The sequence below is a fragment of the Hevea brasiliensis genome, chromosome 13 (assembly GCF_030052815.1).
Source record: "Hevea brasiliensis isolate MT/VB/25A 57/8 chromosome 13, ASM3005281v1, whole genome shotgun sequence".
NCBI classification, from domain to species: domain Eukaryota; kingdom Viridiplantae; phylum Streptophyta; class Magnoliopsida; order Malpighiales; family Euphorbiaceae; genus Hevea; species Hevea brasiliensis.
The window spans coordinates 64,829,084-64,850,450 of record NC_079505.1 but is presented as its reverse complement, the minus strand read 5'-3'; the positions used below and the strand labels follow the sequence as shown (position 1 = coordinate 64,850,450).

Genomic DNA, 21,367 nt, shown 5'->3' with positions numbered 1-21,367 from the left:
AATTCATAAATTTATAATTTTAATTTATTTTAATTATTTTAATTCTCTCAAATTTTAATTTTATATTTAGGTCAAAATTCACCTCTATGGTTGAAATGATCAAAATACCCTTCGGGGTGCTCATTGGGTTATTATTATATTTTTGTACCAATTAATAAATTCTGTAAATTTTATTTTATTTTCTCTAAATTTTTTCTATATTTTCTTAACATTTATTCCATCAATTTATGTCTCCTCACTATAGTTTAAGTGTTGTTCCAGACATTCTGGCTGTCCGAACAGATATTAGTTATCGGAACAGTAAAATGTACGGACTACCTATAGTGAGGGCGTTACATTTATTAATAAAAATATACATTAAATATGAACATACTATAAAACTAATAAATTAACCACTTTTTAAAATAGAAGTAAATTGTAATTTGAGACCAATGAAAAAAAGTTGATCTTCATAAATGAGAGAAATAAAAAATGTTATCTATCATTTGTTTTATTTTTATCATTAATTAATTAAATTTTGTAGAATATAATAATAATAACAATTCACAACATTTTGCAGGCAATTTCACTTGTATTATATAATAATATCCTACCCATCTTCCAACAATTATATTCTCATATTCTCTTTTTGCTAATAAATTCATATTTCATCAACGTAAATGTAAATAAAATAAAATTTAAAGCATCCCTTATCCATTTTCATTTCAACTCAACAATTATTGAAAGTCTAAACTAAATCCTCCACATAGTCAAATAAAACCATGTCACAAATATTTATGAATTCTAATCCACTTATAACATTACATTAAACCAATAATCTCAACCAAGTTATGGCAATACTTCCAGACTCAACCAAGTTATGGCAACACTTCCAAACTCAATGAAAAAAATATATATATATTTCACAAGGTTTAAAATTCTAATTAATTTAACAACATACATTTCGAGGAAACTTTACAACAAAAATTTGCTCAAAATTAGATCATTTGATATCTATTTAACATGCACAATAGTAGCTGCACTAAATGGCTTGAAAGAAGCACCAAGAGTATTATTCACTAAAATTGATGCTCATCTTCTTCTTCATGGCTTTGGAAGAGTCAAAATGAGGCCACTTTATATGTGATGGAATTTTAAAATGGGAAACAATTGATAGTGTCATTGTATATTGATGATCTACTGGTTACTGGAAACGACTTTGAAGTTATTGAAGACATTTAAGTTAAAAATGTTGCAACAATTTGAAATGACTAATGTATGGGAAATGAAGCATTTTCTGGGATTGAGGGTGCCTCAATGTCAAAGGAAATATTTTATTGGCATTCCTAAAAAATTATAAGTACTTGTTCAAATTGAGATTTTTCTAAATTAGATGGGGACAATAAGATTAATGCTTCTATTTGGAGATACTTATAGAAAAAGCGTTGAAAAGTCAATGTTACCAATTCAAAGGTTTGGTGTCATAAAAATGTGGGGCGATGACACTTATAGCAGTCCAAACACCCACACTTAAGAAAGCATCAATAAACATTTAAGGACGCTCATTAAGGTCCCTAAATTAAGCCCATCACTTTTTTTCTTTTCATAATCCTATGTGGGACTTTGTCCCTTCATCCATACTCCAACAAGAATTACTATTAATTTATTGGAGGTTAAATATTGAGCTTTTGATAAATTGTTTACATGAAACATATAATCTTTATATGGTAATTAATCAATTAATTTAGTCCAAAAACATATATTGCACCTTGTAGTTTCAATGAAAAGTTTGGTGGCACCCTAAAATTCTACTTTGATATATTAAACACCTTAATTTCTATTTTTGTATATATTAAGCACAAATTTATTTTAGTAGAGGATCATATCAGTACACACACATAAAGAACAGTTAAATAACTATAAAAATGTTGACATAATCTTTTAACAAAATTAATGTGGGTAAAACTATCATTTGAGACAAGAGAAATGTGAGAGATAATGAAAAATAAAGTTAAAGAGAAAAAAAAGTGATTGTGTATGATAAATGAACCAAAAAAATTTTCAACAAGGGTCTATTGGTCACAAAAAAAAAGGATAAAATAAATCATATAAAAAGTTGAGGTTACTATTACTCTTTAGTAAAGCTTAGGCACTGATTTATGCATTCTGCTTTAATTATAATGAAATTATCAATATGCATTATATTTGTGCAATAAAAATTAGGTGACATATATATTAATGATGACAAATTTAATAAGAAATAAGTTTGTAGTAATGATAACAAATAAAAGGGCTGGAATAAATAGGACTTTCATAGCAAATGCTAGAATTATAATAATTGAATATTACAAGTTCTATATGAGTTTAAAGGCACATAAATATGCTTATTGGTGACAAAATAAAGATAGTTGTGCACTATTGATCCAATTTTAGGCTTTGAAAGAAGAAATGATCTAGATCTTAGCAGTGAAGGGTTTGAACTATATTTTATAGAGGGTGGGAACACCTTAAGGTAGAATATGAAAATGCTAATGCCAATACCCAGTTGGTTGTGATAGGGAAGAACTTCAAGTTCATTCACTAGGCCCAGATGATATAGTAGAAACATCTGTAGATAACATGTCAAAATTCAAATGCTGATTTAATGTTTGTGGTGGTAAATCTGAGGTTTGAGTACCAGGTCCAAATGGAGGAAGGAACACCTTTAGGCAATATGCCAAAATTCCAACAATGATTAAATAGTGGAGGTGGTGGAGAATCTAAGGTTCGAGTACTGGGTCCAGATGGAGGAATAGGAACACTTTTAGGCAACATGCCGAATTCCAATTATGATTAAATAGTAAAAGTGGTGGAGAATCTGAGGTTTGAGTACTAAGACCAGATGGAGGAATAGGAGCACTTTTACCCAACATGCCAAAATTCCAATGATGATTAAATGGTGGAGGTGGTGGAGAATCTGTTGTTCGAGTACTAGGCCCAAATTGAGGAATAGAAACATGTTTAGACAACATGCCAAAATTCCATCGATGATAAAGTGGTAGAGGTGGTGGAGAATTTAAGGTTCATGTATTAGGCCCAGATGGAGGAATAGGAACACCTTTAGGCAATATACCAAAATTCTAATATTAATTAAGTGGTGGTAATTATGGAGAATCTGAGGTTCATGTACTAGGCCCAAATGGAGGAATAGGAACACTTTTAGGTAGCATGCCAAAACTCCAACATTGATTAAGTGGTGGTAATGATGGAGAATCTGAGGTTCATGTACTTGGCCTAGATGGTGGAATAGGAACACTTTTAGGTAGCATGTGACATCCTCATTTTAGGTAGTTCTATACATTCTATTGTTCCGGTGACCAACGTCCAATTGGACAGCCAGAATTTCTAGAATCACACTTAAACTAGAGTGATGAGTCATAAATTGGATCAATAAAGATCAAGTAAAATTAAAGAAAAATAAAATAAGTGAAGTGCAAATGGGTTAAGTGAGTACAAACCTATAGCGATGAGTGACTATGGGTCTGGTAGTTATTTCATTCCTGTACAACCTTGTGTATAAATAAGTCAAGAAAATGCAAAGAAATAAGTTCAAATAAGTAAATGAAAAGCTAAGGGAAAAATGAAAGCAAGGACTTATCGGGTATTAAGGAAAAAGATAAACCGAAAACTCGGTAAGAGTAAAATTTGGTCAATAAAATTTAAAGGTTCCACATTAACCAAAAATGAGATTTATTAAATTAATAAAGCAAGATTAGTTTAATTAATTGCGATTATAAAAATTAAATATAATTATATAAATAGTCAAACCAAAATAATTAGGAAATTCAAGGTAATTACAAAATTGTCATTTCTCTTTAATTACAAGTATGCTATTATGTTATTAAATAATATAAATATCATTCAAAAGGCTAAAAAAATCAGAAATTTGGTTTTCTTTCCAGCAGCTAGCCGTCCCATAGTTTTCTCTCTCCCTTACCCATTTTCTTTCCTCCATTGTTATACAATTCAAGCTCTAAAACTCTAGTCTTCCACCACCAAACTTGTAGGAAATTAAGAGAAAAACTGATCTTGAGCCCTAACTTAGAGAAATCAAGCAAGAAATCAAAAGAATTTGAAGGATTTGAGAAGCAAGAATTTCAGCCAAGGTGGACCAAGAAGGAGCTTCAAGTTTTTGATTGATTAGAAGGTTGATTTGAGTTGATTGAAGCTAGGAAATCAAGGTTAGTGTTATTAAATCTTTTGGATTTTGAAGTTTTAGCAAATTGAATTAGGGTTTCTGAATTTGGAGATTTGAATTCTTGTGATTTAATTGATGTATTTAAGCCTAAATTAAAACTATTTGGCATGTGTTTGTTGATATATGTTGATGAGATAATAAAACAATTGAAGGTATGTAAGGTTGTGCAATGAGACTGATTTTGGACGGCTTGTGTCCAGAGTGTTCAATTGACCATAACTTGAGTTTCACAACTCCAATTGTTGTGAAATCAAAGCCAAATTAAAGTTGAAATCCATACCTACAACTTTGATGATTTGACCCGAACCAAATTTCTAGGGCAACTTAATTAAATTGCTAGGGCAAATTGAAATTTCTGCATCTGGATTTGCCTGAGATTCCAGCATAATGCACAATGATAACCGTGTACTAAAATTAAAATAACTTACAATATATAAGTCCAATTGAGATTATCCAAATTGTTCTGGAAACCTAAGACATAGAGCTACAACTTTAATTTAGAGACTTTACACAAATTCTAAGTATAAGATGCCCAAATGTGGAATGCAAAAATTGACCTGAATACTGGAAATCTGGAAATCACAGGGTACTATGCCTGTGAACTAGGATTAGTAATGTAACCATAACTTATTGTGTATAACTCCAAATGAAGTGAAATTTACCTTGTTGAAAAGCTGAAACATAGGGGAACAAATTTCAAGAAGAAACCTTGACCTGAAAATGATGGGAGAATAGCCCAAAACTGACTGGAATCCAAAATGGTAATTCTGGAATCCTGAAAATGATTATATGAATAGTAATTGTTCAAATGGGCATAACTCATCGTAGAGAGGTCCAAATGACCTGATTTTTGAACACTTGGAAAGTTTAGACATATTAGAACATTTTTCATGAAGATTATGAATTCTAATTCTGACATTAACCTAGTCAAATTGCTAACCAAATTTAGCTCAACAAAACTACCAGAACCAAAATTGACCAAAAAATCCTGGATATTGACCAATCCGACTAATTATGGTAAAAATTCTATAACTTGAGCTACAAAACTTTACTGTAGATTGGCCTAATGTAACAGTGAACTTGAGCTCCCAAATCTAAAATATTTGAAATACTTTTAGAAGGATTTGAATTATGATTGGCAATTAATGCTAACAACTTTGTAAATCAAAATGTGGTATAAACATGAATTTGTGACTTGCATTCCTATTATATGTTGTATAACCAAAATTTATCATGAATAGTATTGTGAATAATAACCATAATGACACAATGTAAAGAACCAATACCTAAAATGCTAATGTGCCTATGTATGCCTAGTTTATGATTGGTTTGGATAGGTTGGTATGCCAATAGGGTTCCGACTTACAGTACTGCTTATGGCTTCATGCCAGTTTATGATTTATGGCTTCTAGCCATTTCGTTACTCTTTGATATATAAGGCTTTATGCCCGATTGATATTATGGCCCTTTAGCCATTCTGTTGCACACCTGACAGACACTATGTGATCAATGGTGTGATGGCCCGAGGCATAAGTGTGTCTAGTGCTAGTTACCCGCTTATCCAATCCAATCAATCTGTTATAGGTTACTTAAGCAGTGAAAAGTATTAATGAGATTAAATGCAAATTGAAATCAAGTAAGGAAATTGAATATCAAAATAAAGAACAAGAAAGATTCCAATAAAATAAATGTTCCCAAAAATGAATAAAATAATATATATATATATATATATATAATGTTTAAAATCATTATAGGATTGACCTATAAAATGCTAGAAAGAGTCAATATTATAAATTTTAATTATCCTTCAACTAATTAATAATTTATTAATTATTTATTTGCCTTTTAAACACTATAACCATGAAATTATTACTTTTATTTGTATATTATATTTTCATTGTATTATTGCACCTCTAAGCAGAAATGCTTAGCGCGTTGGATTTTCCATGCGTAGGTATTGAAGATAAAATCCAATGGACTCCAGACTATGATTTTGGGAGTACAGATCTGTAGCCAATGTCTAGCATGTCACCTCACTTCGCAGTGCATTTTGGTAGGACCTGCTAGGCTATTTTAGTTATTTTGTATCTTGTATGTAAACATAAGTTTGTAATGTAAATTATGAGTTCATATAATTAAATTTGTATATGATGTAATTAATAAAGTTGAAAATTTCATGTATAAATTGAGCATGAATGGATGAAAATTTGAATGAATTTGATGACTTGAAATTGAGAATTGTGGATTGAGATTATGAATTAAATTTGAGAATGTTGATGAGTATATGATTTGACATAGAATATTATAAAACAGGTGAATAGCATAATACGCTAAAAGTTAATAAAATAGGGGAAACTCTATCGGTTTCTTCGATTGAATGAGTGAACTTAAATTAACTAAATTAAATTTAATTACCAGGAAATATAATAAAAAAAGATAAAGTGCTCCAGCACACAATGTAGCATGCCTTGCTCGGCTATACTATAGACGGGTAAGGGGTGTTATATAGCACGCCAAAATTCCAATGCTGATTAAGTGGTGGTGGTGGAGAATCTAAAGTTTGTTTACTTAGCCCAAATGAAGGAATAGGAACACCTTCAGGCAGCATGCCAAAATTCTAAAGCTATCTAGACAATGGAGAAGAACTAAAGGCACGTACACCTTTAGGATGCATATTAAAATTCATGTGTTTTTTTGTTGTTGAATCCCTTTCCTTCCCCTTGTTATGTGTAGTAATGGATTGAGTTGGGTGAAAGACAAAACAAATTAAGAACAAAGGTATATAGGATATCCATAATGGATTTCTATTAACATTCACCATTCTTTTGGTGAACTTCTAAATTCCTTTGCTTATTGTGCTTCATGATATGTTTGGTGAATCCTTTAAATAAGAATAAGAATGCATTACGACTTCAAAAAAAAGTTTGATTAAATGTTCATACAACATAGATTTCGAAGTTATTTGGTTAATAACTTCATTCCACCTTATAAAAGAAATTTTTTTTTACCATATATATTCTTTTGATTTGTTGGATTTCAACATTATTGTTCTCATTAAATATCTTGTTGGAAAGATGAACAAGTATTTTGTCATATATTTCTTTATGAGATGGATATTTAAAAATGTCTTAAATTAATAATGCAAATCCTCTGTCATATCTTTCTTTTTGAGAGGGACATTTAGTCATACCTTGAATTAGTTGTTAACAATCTCCACAATATATATATATATATATATATATATATATATATATATATATATATATATATATATATATATATATTAAAATTCAATCATTTTGTAAAATATTTAATTCTATTTATTTAAAATATAATATATAAAAATTTATATAAATTATTATGAAAAGTATATTTTATATTAATATTTAATTAATTATTTATATAAATGGACTTGAGAAACAGGTATCCAATACATAAAATCTGAATATGATCCAAATATTATTTTCTAAACTCGAACTTATTCCAAATCTGATTATATATTTGCTAAACATATTCTAATAAGGTTCAATTGAATTAGGTACATGAAAATACTTGACCCATTTGCCATCCCTATATGTATTTGTTACAATATTTGTGTAAAGGTATAGTATTTTCTTAATTAAATAGTTAAGATGACAATAAAATAATTTATTTATATATTTATTTTATTTAGGTATAAAAGATAAGTCAGCAAATAATACTCTCTAATAATATTGTTAATATTATAATATTTTAAATACTATATTCATGAATTTATTTGACAATTTGTTGGGGATCCAGCTCAAGACGGGCCATCAAAAAGGGTAGAGAAGAAGGCACAAGACTAGTTAGTTTATTATAGAAAGCCAAAAAGGTTCTACAAGGTGAACAAGTAATTGGCTAGCAAAGAAATATTCAGTTGGCTAAAGTTCTACAAGAAGAGAAGGCACTTGAGTCAATTATACGGCAAAAGCTTTAAGAATAAGTTCGATGAGAGGGAGGAGGCATGAGAAGAAATTGAATAATTTTTCTTACTGGTTTGCAACTAGGGGCAGTAGCAGATATTGTATCTGTTAAGATCCAAGATTTATTTTCTCTCGTGTTGCTTTCTTTTCATGAATTGATTGTAACTCTTTGGCTGGTTTTCTCCAGCCCATTAATTAAAGCTACTTTGAATTGAGTATCCCCATTCTATTTCTTCTCTCTTCTTTGTCATTGGTATAATTTTTCAATTTAAAGGTTCCTTACTCTATCAAAAGTGGTCCGTCCTATCGTTCGAATGCCTATTACTAGAATGGATTCCAAAGTAGAGATGATAGAGAGGATTTTTGCAATGATTGATGATGGATTTGCTAAGCTGCGTTTGGATAAGGATCAAGATGATGTCTTTGCTAATATGCATTTGGATAATGATCAACTCCACTCTAAACTAGCAACCATGGAAGGCCTTCTCACAATTATGCAAGGGGCAAAACATTTTGACAAGGGAGAGCTCACTTCACAGACACTTGGAGAACACGATCCCACTATGACTGGTTTTGCTTATACCAAGCCATCAAATCTTTACAATGTTAGGGAAGTCACATTGGCTATCCGATGAATTAATTTATTGATTTTTAATGGATCTAATATAATTGGATGGACTAATCGAGTAAAATAATTGATGTGCTTCCGCAAGTGCACGGGTCACAGTAGTATAGTTTTAAAAATAATATCGTTCACACAGGGAATTATGCTTAAATTATAAATAAAAGGATAAGCTAATTAGAATGATAAAATTTAAAGATATTAAAAATGAAATTTAAAATTTAAGATTGGTATTTGAGGTGTTTAAGCTAAATCAAACAATTAACTAAATTAATTAAATTAGATTACCAAAATTTAAATTGAAATTGCTATTTATGAAATTTGGAGGAATTAAATCTAAATTCAATAAAAATTAAAGTGATTCTAGAGATAGGGTTTTCAATATTGTTTGCATGTGGTTTATCCCTAATTTAGCCAAACATATGAGAATTGTAATTTTGAGGGAAATCAATTCTTAGTTCTTTGAAACCTTTTTCAAGTATTTCAAAGTTAGTATTCATTAAATCAAATCCTATTTTCACGATATTTCAAACCTAACAAAAACCCAATTAAAGCTCTAATTGATTTTGGAAATTCCCCTTAATCCTCTTAGCTTATCTCTAACACCAAGAAAACTAAATTTATTGCAAGATTATCTATTCCAAACATTCACTTTTCAGTTTATCTGTCAAGGATTAAAACTTAACTTAATGAGGGCCCATTCATCAAGCAAGGCAACAAGCTCACAAGCAATAAATCAAAATGCAAACATTATTTACATTTTGATTTATTGCAAGATTATCTATCCCAAACATTCACTTTTCAGTCTATCTGTCAAGGATTAAAACTTAACTTAATGAGGGCCCATTCATCAAGCAAGGCAACAAGCTCACAAGCAATAAATCAAAATACAGCAAATCCCATTTAAATGACTAAATTAGTTCAAAAACCACAATACAAAGCAATATTTACAAACCCATCTCTAGAATCTCAAATATCTACTCACAAATCATAGTTTCAAGACAAACCCAAGTATAGAAATGAAGAAATAATGAAAATCTAAGCTAAGGAATAGAAAAACCCAGTAGAATGCTAATGAATCTGTTGCTGGAGAGTTGCAGAAATGTACTCTGCTGCTACTGCAAAATGGTTCCCGTGCTCCTCTTCCTCTCCTTCTTTCTTGCCAAAAATCTCTCTCTTTCTCCTTTTGGAAAGAAATAGATAAAGGAGCTTTTATATGGTTCAGAGATCTACCCTAAAATGGGTAAAAAGGTAGAAGATTCCAGAGAAAGTGAGGTATTAAATCAGAGGAACGAAAATGCCACGTCAACCATTTTCAGTAAAAACGACACAAGTTGAATCGATTATGTTGCGGGTTGTGTCGCAGGTTGTGAAACCTACTGCCTGAGAAAAACTGCATATCTGACAATTGACACAACCTGTGACACAAGCTGTGTTGTAGGTTGTGTCACTTTCGGCCTCTTTAATCTCAACTTTAAAATTTTGCAATTCAACTTTAATTTCTTCCAAATGGCTGCTTTGATCAAAATACACCAAATTTCTCCAAATTTAACCTACAAAACAAATAAATTCCACAAATTAAACTAAAAAGTATAACAAGGCAAAATTGACTAAATATATGCTAATATCTATGGTAATAGCTATGAATAAGGGTAAATTATGTGCAAAAATTATACCTAAATGATGATATAAAATGCATGCATCAAATTCCCCCATACTCAAACTCTTGCTTGTCCCCAAGCAAAATTTCATTAAAACTCATTTGGAAGGGAATAGAATCAGTCTTTGAAAATACAAAAATCACTAATCCAAACCACTAACATACCTCTAGCCACCAACATTCCAAATTCCCACCAGTGAAGCACAAAGAATGAAGCAATCACTCTCAACAATTACAGAATAGCTAAGAATTAACCAATCAACCCAAGCAACAAATACCAACTAGCTACAAGAGTCAATTATGCCAAACAAACCTAAATGAAACAGATAGCCAATGTGTCTCAAATAGATGGTGAGTAATATATGGAAGATTATGTTGCTAAATCCATATGCAAGCATAAAAGATCTAACTCCACTAATGTAATAAGCATTTTTCAAAGAATCATTAGGTTTTCAAGGGGTTGTAATGAGGTCCAATAGGGTAAAATTATGGTTAACAAAGAAAGGGAATAAGGTAAACAAAATATGAGAATAATATTAATCATGAAACTCAAAGTGCATCCAATATTTTTTTTTTTTATTTCAAGAGGAAAGAAATTCACAATGAATCTCAAGTGCTATCACAATGATTATAGAAAGGGACTAATTTTTATACTTTTATTATTATTATTATTATTATTATTATTATTATTATTATTATTATTATTATTATTATTATTTTATCAATTTTTCACAATTACTCTAGCACTTTTTAAGATGTTTCAATCCTCCGAGTTTTTTTTTTATTTTTTTATTATTTTTTTATGCACTTAATTACTAAAATATTATTCTCGTAAATAGGTGGTAGTGTTTAGGTTTTATGGCTAGGTAAATGATTTGGGTTCCAAAGAAATTAGGGAATTAAGGTTCAAGGGGGTTTGCAAAGGTTGAAATGAAATTAAGGTAGGTTAATGCTAAATGTGAGGTTTAAAATATTAAGAAATGCCTAAATCATATTCTTATCAAATGCAAGTTAAAAATTTCGCTTTGAAAGATCTAAGATGCTTGTTCTAGGAATGGTGAGACGACAATAACCATTTTCTTCCTTAAAGGCTTATTCAGACACTCAAAACTCAAAATAACTAATCAGAATCTGCATACCTAGATGAATATATTAATTTTTAGCTATTAAGTAAGAGAAAGAATAATGCTTAAGACTTTGTACCCAGCTAGAACTTTCATTCCACTAACCATTTAAAGGCAAGTTGGATTGCTTGAATAAGCAGCTTATGGAATTCAAAGACTGGTTTAAAAATCCAAAAAAAAAAAAAATTTAATGAATGAAAGTATAAATGTATAATGAACCTATATGCAACTAAGTATGCATAACTAAGTGTATGAAGCTATATGTAGTGTATATATGTGAATATGTACAAGTATGAATTAATAAGTATGTCACTATATGCAAGTGAAAAGGAAAAATAATTTTTGCAAAAAATTTACCCTCTCCCCCATACTCAGAATGAACATTGTCCTCAATGTTAAAAGATTGCAAGGAATGGGATAATTTGGCTATAAATGCAATGGGTTCTTCTCAAATATTGTGCAAAAAAAATAGGTGACTAATATGTGCATAAAGAATTATTACCCTATTTCATAAGTGGTAGCACAACTTGTGCTGAAAATGACACAATGTGAGATAAGAATTGTTACCTCATTGAAGGTGCAGCCAATTTAATTAAATAAAATTTGGACAGCTACTGCACTCATTGTAAAAGAAACAGTGGAATGGAATCCATTAAAGCAATTAAGCTCAAAAAGTTGAAATAGGGAGGTTAAGCTCAAAAATATAACCATGAGATATCTACTCATCAAGTGAACTTCCAAAATAGCATATAAAAGCAAGTAAGCAAAGCATTAAAGATTCAAAAGAAAAATGTGCTTATGAGTAACTAAAAAAAAAAATACTGAATAAGCAAATATTTCAAATAAAAGAAAAGTAACACAAGCAAAATATTAACTAAACAAGCTACTAAAAACACTAATTAATTAAGCAACTAAAATAAAGACATGAAATATGTAAACTGAAAATAAAAACTGGTCAGTCATGAATGATAACTCCTTTGCCCTTGCCATCTTGTGGAGGTGGTGGTGCTTTTGGGAATGGGTTTGGTTTAGTTAGTTAGTGTTTTTTTTTTTTCATGGGTTAGTTGGCCTTATAGCATGGGGTTGGTCGCGGGCCCATTCTGGTGAATTGGGTTGTTAACCTGCAAAACCAAATAAATGACACAAGTTAGAACACAGGGATGGAGGTTGTGCCGCAGGTTGTGAAATCTTCTGCCCAAATTGTGCCCAGTGAACATAAGCTACGACACAACCAAAATCGATTGTGCCGCAAGTTGTGAAATCTGCTGCCCAAATTTGACAAAATTACATAGTATCTGAAAAATTAAAACAAATTAGATTTCAAATGATTAGACCTTCATAACATGAATTCTAATTGCTCAACCTGTTATGTTCATCAAATACTCATAAAAAGAAATTTTTCAAAGCACCAATTCACATATCCACATTCAAATAATTTTCTTTTTTTTTTAAACCAAGATGACAAAGTTTGGAAAAACTTTCTCTTAAAATTAACAAAAAGAGCAAGGAATCCGGCAAGATCCACCAGCAAATATTCAACAATAGAAAATAAAAAGTATGAGTGAAAAAAATTTAAAAGTAAAATTTAAAGCTGAAATTTAAAACCAGAACTAAAAAATTTTTTTTTTAATGCTCATTTACTTGCAATGAATTGTATCCCATCTGCATAAGAAAATTAGAACAATGTCAAACTCTGAATAAAGAGTATAGAAAAACTTAAAATAAATATATATGAAAGAAATAAAGAATCAATGAAAAATTGTGGGTTATGCCAAAAAATGCTAAGTTTAGGTCTTTAGCTTGACTTTACTCAATCAAAATTTTATGGAGAACGAGAGAGATAGCAGGTTACTATCTTCTCAACCTTTGTCCATTTACCTTGAAATTACCAGACTTTTCACCAAAAATTTCCACAGCACCATGAGGGAAAACTTTTACAACTTTAAATGGACCTGACCACCTTGATTTTAATTTTCCTGGAAAAAATTTCAACCTTGATTGAATAAGAGCACCAAATCTCCTTTTTTAAAGTCCTTTTTCTTGATATGCTTATCATGCCATTTTTTAGTTCTTTCTTTATAGATCCTAGCATTTTCATAAGCATCAAGTCTCAGTTCTTCTAACTCATCAAGTTGCAAAAGTCTTTTGTGTCCAGCAGCTTGTAAATTCAGGATTTCCTTTTTCACAACATCCTTCATTGTAGGATTCAATCTTCTTTGGTGTTCAATATAAGGTCTACTATTTGGCTCTAGGAAAATCCTATGCATACAGACTGTTGGACTAATTCCCTTTATATCATTAATTGTATAACCCAAAACTCTCCTATATTCTCTCAAAACTCTCAATAATTTGTCAATCTCAGTATCAGTTAAAGATGCATTAATTATAACAGGATATGTTCCATTTGGTCCAAGAAAAGTGTACCTGAGGTTGGAAGGAAAAGGTTTAAGATCTACCTTTGGGGCATCCTCTACCTTTAATGATGGTGGTTTAATCTCCAAAGTTTGCATTTCTTCAAGCTGAAAAATTGGGGCTTCAGGATGTGGTGGAGAACTCTCCAAGTGTTGTGCAAAAGCAGCTATGTTATGATTATCATCATTAATGCTCCCATCATGGACTAAGCAATTTTCAAGAGGGTCTTGTGGATAGCTTTTTCTGAAATGCTCTTGAACAATCTCATCAATAATGTCTACCCGCAAACAACACTCAACTTCTTCATGTTTCCTTTTCATGGCAGGATTGATGTTGAATATCATTTTATCATCTCCCACTCTAAGTGTCAATTTCTCACCCTTTACATCAATTAATGCACCAGTTGTTGCCAAAAAGGGTCTTCCCAATAAGATAGGAATTTTTGTGTCTTCCTCCATATCTAAAATGACAAAATCCACTGGAATGTAGAATTTTCCAACCTTGATAGGCACATTTTCTAGAATGCCTTCTGGATACTTAATTGAGCGGTCAGCTAATGAAAGATACATGTTTGTCGGCTTTAACTCTCCCATATTCAACTTCTCATATATTGAAAGAGGCATTAGGCTAACACTAGCTCCAAGGTCACATAAGTTGCCACACAATTATCACCTATATGACAAGGAATGGAAAACACACTCGGATCTTTGAGTTTGGGAGGTAACTTCTTCTGAATTATAGCACTGCATTGCTCTCCCAAGTTGATGGTGTCATAATCTTCTAGCCTTCTCTTGTTGGTAAGAATCTCCTTCAAAAACTTGGCATAACTTGGCATTTGGGATAGTGCCTCAGTGAATGGCACATTGATAAACAACTTCTTTAGCACTTTAAGGAATTTGCCAAATTGTTTGTCTAGCTTATGCTTGATGAATCTTTGAGGGTAGGGAAGGGTGGGCTTCTAAAGCTCAGGTGGGATGTATGGTTTCTCTCCCTCATCTTGCTCACTTTTACTTTTTTCTTCTTTTTCATTTTTCTTGCTCTCAACTAAATTTTCTTCTTTTGTGCTATTTTTTTCTTCTCTCTTGTTTTCACTCTCTTGACCAACTTTCTTAACACTTTTCAAGGTCACAACCTTACATTGTTCATGAGGGTTTTGTGGTTGGCTAGGTAGTTTGCCATAGGATTTGCTTCCTGATGAGCTTGCTTGTTGAGCTAATTGAGTCTCCAACATACGATTGTGGACTTGTAATTGATCCATGGTTTGTCTCATGTGTTGCATTTCTTCTTCCAATTTGCTATTCATCTTGCTTTATTCAGCAAAAAATTTCTCCATCATGCTTTCCAAGGTTGGCTTCGGTTCATGAGGTGGAAGGGATTTTTGTGCTCTTGCTTGATATCCAAGTTGTGGCTGCCTTATGGGCTGAAATGGAGGCTGAAACTGAGGCCTATTCTGCTGCATATACTGCTGGTTATGAGCATAATTTGAGCTTTGACCTTGTTGAGCAAAAGTTGCTTATAGTCTCCATGTTGAGTTGTTCACATTAGAGTAAGAATTTTCCATAGGTTTTTGTTGATAACCTCCTGCATAAGCAGCTTGTTCTTGCAAATAATTATCACCATAAGAAAAGTAATCAACTCCACAACTTTGAGTTCCATCTGTGTAGGCAACTTGTTGCATAGTTGTAGGAGTTGAGGTTGTTGCCTTTGTGCAAAAATCACTAAGAAGCTGAGTCAACTAATCAAATCTTGCATTCATGTAGCTAACTGAGTCAAGTTTATAAATTCCAGCCTTCTTTGGCTCAAGTGCTCTTGAATTTCCCCACAAATGGGTATTATGATCAATCTTCTCTAATAAATCATAGCATTCTTCACTCGTCATTCTCATAAAATCTCCTCCTGCTTGTGAATCAATTGTGTTTCTTATGGCTGGAGTAACTCTGGTGTAGAAATTCTGAACAATCATCCATTTGGGTATTTCATGATGAGGACATTACCTTTCAAGCTCCTTAAATCTCATCCAAGATTCATACAAAGTTTCATCATCCCTTGGCTTAAAAGCTACCATCAAATTCCTCAAATGAGTGGTCTTCCCAAGTGGGAAAAATTGAGATAGAAAAGCTTGAGATAGCTGCTTCCAAGTAGCTATAGTAGCTTGTGGAAGTGAGTCATACCACTCTAATGCTGAATCCCAAAGAGAGAATGGAAATAAGGTGAGCCGAATCACTTCATCTGAAACTCCAAGTTGTCTTTGTGTGCCACATATCATCAAAAATTTCTTCAAATGAGAATGAGGATTTTCAAGTAGGCTACCTCCAAATTGTGAACTCTGAATCATTTGAATGAGACTAGTCTTTAACTCAAATTGATTAGCTCCAATGATAGGTCTATTATCTCTCACATCTGCACATCTAGGAAAAGTATAATCTAACATGGATCTTCTCTGAGGATCATTTTGATTAACAACTTCATTCTGCCTATTTTGCTCATTTCCTCCATTATCTCCACCAATAGCTCTATTTTGATTCTCCATATTTTCAATTGTCTCCTCTTAGTCAAATCTTTGTTGTTCTTCTTTTTCTGCTTCCTTTCTTCTCTTGTATTCCTTTTTGTTGGCTCGATAGAATTTTTCAATTCCAGGGTTGAACAACAATTCAGTATCACTTGTGCTTTTTGATCATCTCATAAACAAGAAAAGTACCTGAAAAACATAAGGATCAGTAGTGAAAATAAAAGAAAATAAAAATTCTAATCAGCTTAAAACAATTAAAATCCAACTTAAAAACAAACAATTCCCCCGCAACGGCACCAAAAACTTGATGTGCTTCCGCAAGTGCACGGGTCACAGTAGTATAGTTTTAAAAATAATATCGTTCCCACAGAGAATTGTGCTTAAATTAGAAATAAAAGGATAAGCTAATTAGAATGGTAAAATTTAAAGATATTAAAAATAAAATTTAAAATTTAAGATTGGTATTTGAGGTATTTAAGCTAAATCAAACAATTAACTAAATTAATTAAACTAGATTACCAAAATTTAAATTGAAATTGCTATTTATGAAATTTGGAGGAATTAAATCTAAATTCAATAAAAATTAAAGTGATTCTAGAGATAGGGTTTTTAATATTGTTTGCATGTGGTTTATCCCTAATTTAGCCAAACATATGAGAATTACAATTTTGAGGGAAATCAATTCTTAGTTCTTTGAAACCTTTTTCAAGCATTTCAAAGTTAGTATTCATTAAATCAAACCCTGTTTTCACGGCATTTCAAATCTAACAAAAACCCAATTAAAGCTCTAATTGATTTTGGAAAGTCCCCTTAATCCTCTTAGCTTATCTTTAACACCAAAGAAACTAAGTTTATTGTAAGATAATCTATCCCAAACATTCGCTTTTTAGTCCATCTGTCAAGGATTAAAACTTAACTTAATGAGGGCCTATTCATCAAGCAAGGCAACAAGCTCACAAGCAATAAATCAAAATGCAGCAAATCCCATTTAAATGAATAAATTAGTTCAAAAACCACAATACAAAGCAATATTTACAAACCCATCTCTAGAATCTCAAATATCTACTCACAAATCATAGTTTCAAGACAAACCCAAGTATAGAAATGAAGAAATAATGAAAATCTAAGCTAAAGAATAGAAAAACCTAGTAGAATGCTAATGAATCTGCTGCTGCTGGAGAGTTGCAGAAATGTCCTCTGCTGCTGCTGCAAAATGGTTCCCGTGCTCCTCTTCCTCTCCTTCTTTCTTGCAAAAAATCTCTCTCTCTTTCTCCTTTTGGAAAGAAATAGATAAATGAGCTTTTATATGGTTCAGAGATCTACCCTAGAATGGATAAAAAGGTAGAAGATTCCAGAGAAAGTGAGGTATTAAATCAGAGGAACGAAAATGCCATGTCAACCATTTTCAGTAAAAATGACACAAGTTGAATCGGTTGTGTCACGGGTTGTGTTGTAGGTTGTGAAACCTGCTGCCTGAGAAAAACTGCATATCTGACAATCGACACAACCTGTGACACAAGCTGTGTTGTAGGTTGTGTCACTTTCGGCCTGTTTAATCTCAACTTCAAAATTTTGTAATTCAACTTTAATTTCTTCCAAATGGCTACTCTAATCAAAATACACCAAATTTATCCAAATTTAACTTACAAAACAAATAAATTCCACAAATTAAACTAAGAAGTATAAAAAGGCAAAATTGACTAAATATATGCTAACATCTATGGTAATAGCTATGAACAAGGGTAAATTATGTGCAAAAATTATACCTAAATGATGATATAAAATGCATGCATCAATAATATTTTAAGCTTCACATGACTCACCTAAAACTTTGGGTTGCTATGGCCATGGAAGGAGGGGCATCACACTAGCTCCATTAGTTGCACCAGCAGGTTCTTTAACTGTAATACCCCTCTTCGAAATTTCAGGAAATATTCAACTTCAGCTACCAAAGTATTGACCTTTAACTACCCAACTTCTTGGGGCAGAACAATATAAATAGAGGGTGGAAGATGTTTCTCCTACCTATCATTTGGCTCTCTAGAGCTTTCCCCTTCTCCTCTCTCATTTTCCCTCACTTTCTCTTCCTTTTTCACCAACCAAACACTTTAAACCTTAGTAGTTCCTTAAGATCTCTCCTTTTAAAATACTAAGAACCTCTCTCTTCTCTTCCTTTGCTTGAAGAAAAATTAAACACTTGGAGGACTTAGCAAATGGTTAAGGTTTTGAAGATCCAAGTACGTTCTTCGTCTTCCTTTTTTAGATTTGATTAATATAAGCTAGTAAACATAGAGATTAGTTTGGATTTGTGAGTTTAAGTGAATTTGAGGAATGTTAGGGTTTTAGGGAAATGGTTAATCTTGGATTAAATTGATAGATCTAAGTTATTTAAAGTTTATCTTAGTTGTTTGGTGTTTGAAGTAGTTAAATATGGTTGAAAGGGCTTTTGGAGGCTTGGTTTTGAGTTTACGGCTTAAAACCCAAATTTAGGACCTGTAAGATGAGTTCTGAAAATCTCAGGTTCGACAGCCGAACTTGCACATGTTCGATAGCTAAACTTCAAGTGAATAGTCACACAAATCGCACATGGCAAGTTAGGCAGCCAAACTTTAGAGTTAGGTCACCGAGCTTGCCCTACCTAAGAATTTTAGATTTAAACTAAGAACTAAGTTAAATTTATTAATTCCTAAAATCTTCCTAGCATGCAATAATGATGTAAAATGAATTGTGATAACATTAAAGCTCTATAAAAGACCTCTAAGAAAATTTATACAATTTCTAGAACACAACATAAATAAATAATTAGACTATAAAAGGAGTAAGGAACCCTAATAGGAGAAATGAGCAATTGGATTCAGACCAGGTTTTTCTATAAACCCTAGATAGGCATTGTGATGTTGATGTGGACTTGAGGCCTCGCTTTTGTATTGCTTTGTAGTAAGGATATATTTACTTACATGGAGACTCTACCGAATTTTCAGCCGTGTAGTTAAGATAACTATGTTAACTTAATTTTGTAAATATAGTAAAGTAATGTTCAATTTATCTAATAAATTGTCAATATTATGGTATAGGTTCATGCAACAAATAGTAGTAGCAATCTCAGTAGGTCCAACAATAGTAAAGGGTTAACCTAACCAGTTTATGAGTCAAACTTACGTAAAATGTTTTTATTTGAGTTATTAAACTGTTTTAACCTATTCCATGCATGTTCATGCATCATGGTAGTTATGTGATATGCTATAATTATAATTGCGTAATTTATTATATATAATAGTAATGCATGTTACAAAGATGTTGCATAATTAATTATGCTTTGCTGGTAGTTATGGATAACCTACTGGCTCCCACTGGGAAAGATATGATAAAGGAATTGAAAAGCATGCATACATGCATTATGAGCTCATATATGAAAGTAAAAGAAAGGGATGTCGGGTAAGGCAATTCTGTGTCTCTAACATACAAATACTAGGGATTATAGAATCCACCCCAAGTAAGTTATGACTTCTGTGTCTCTAATATCTATTCTGTGTTATGTTAAGAGGAAGTCCTGAGGAACTCCTTTAATAGGCTGGGCACATTGGAATTATGATGATTATGACATGGCTAGGGAACCACTAGTGACATGAATGACCTTATTTTGAATTGTTCGTATTGTATAAACATCATGTGATCTACATTTCATGTGCTTGGATATAACTATTTTATATTATGTTTTATTTCCTTAAAGTATGCTTCCACTCACTAAGGCCCTAGCTCACTCCCTTTCTCTATATTCCCCTTTAGGGACAAGCATAGAGGATACAGTTAACAACTCTTGGTCAGTTGAGTTCCTAAGGTCAATGCCTCAATTTTGCTTAAAGGCATATGGACATTTTGTGGAACTCCATTTGTAATGCCATGTAAATTTGTTATTTTGACTACTATGCTTTGCCTTTTAGTATTTTGTAATATAGAGAAATTGTAATTACATTTTCTATTTACTAGAGTATTTATATTAATAATATGAGCTTTAAATGAGATTTTGATGTAATCAAAGCTTGCTACTGGTTTTGGTGGCTTTATGAATTCCAGTGCTTTAACACCAATAATGGTTTAAATTCTAGTTGTTACAAAGTTGGTATCAAAGTTAAGTTAAAAAGATGGTAACTCATTCACTTGAGTAAGGGTTCTCATATTATCGGCAGGCCTGAAGCAATAGCTCTTACCCTACCAAGTCACACAGTAGCTAGCCACCGTGATGTGCCTCAATATGGCACACACATAAGCTAATTTCTTGCACACCATAGGCTAAGAATGGCTAAGAAGCATGCTAGGCATGTAAAAGAATAGAAAATGGGCTAGACTTATGAAAATATTCTCAATTTAATTAAGGTCAAAAGAATTAGGCCTAAAAGAGGCCCAATATTGAAGTCACTGTTTAAATGGCTTGGTAGGCTTTGGAATAACACATGGGAGCCCAAAACTACCTTAACTAATGTGTGATATGCTGGTGGGGATAAGAGTGACATTTTTTAATTTCGTTATACAAGTGAGAGAACTTAGAGGAAGAGAAGGATTTGTTTGTTAAAGATAATTATTCATATTTATTTTAAGAGTCCTACTCTATTCTTACTTCTTCCTTTGTAAATCCCATTCAAGCAAGACTTTCTTCTCTCCCACTGCAACAAGAAAACGTGTGGTAAGATCCAAGGTGCACATGAATTGTTCAAGATCTAATGGTGGAGATAAAACACATTTTGTATGTTTTCCCAGTTTTTCTATGTTTCTAGTTTTCCAAGTTTAATTTGGTTTATGTTATTTCTTTTCCTAGTAGAATTAGGATTGTTTTGTAAAGCCTATAAAGATGCTTTTTGTTTTTGTGTGTTAAAAAATATATA

General features: G+C 31.8%; 1 non-coding gene across 1 annotated transcript; it reads left to right on the top strand.

Moving 5' to 3' along the window:
- Positions 1–15,951: 15,951 nt before the first annotated feature.
- LOC131172401 (small nucleolar RNA R71) lies at positions 15,952–16,058 on the top strand. Its single transcript, XR_009142880.1, has one exon. It is a non-coding gene; the product is annotated as a small nucleolar RNA R71 (small nucleolar RNA).
- Positions 16,059–21,367: the final 5,309 nt, after the last annotated feature.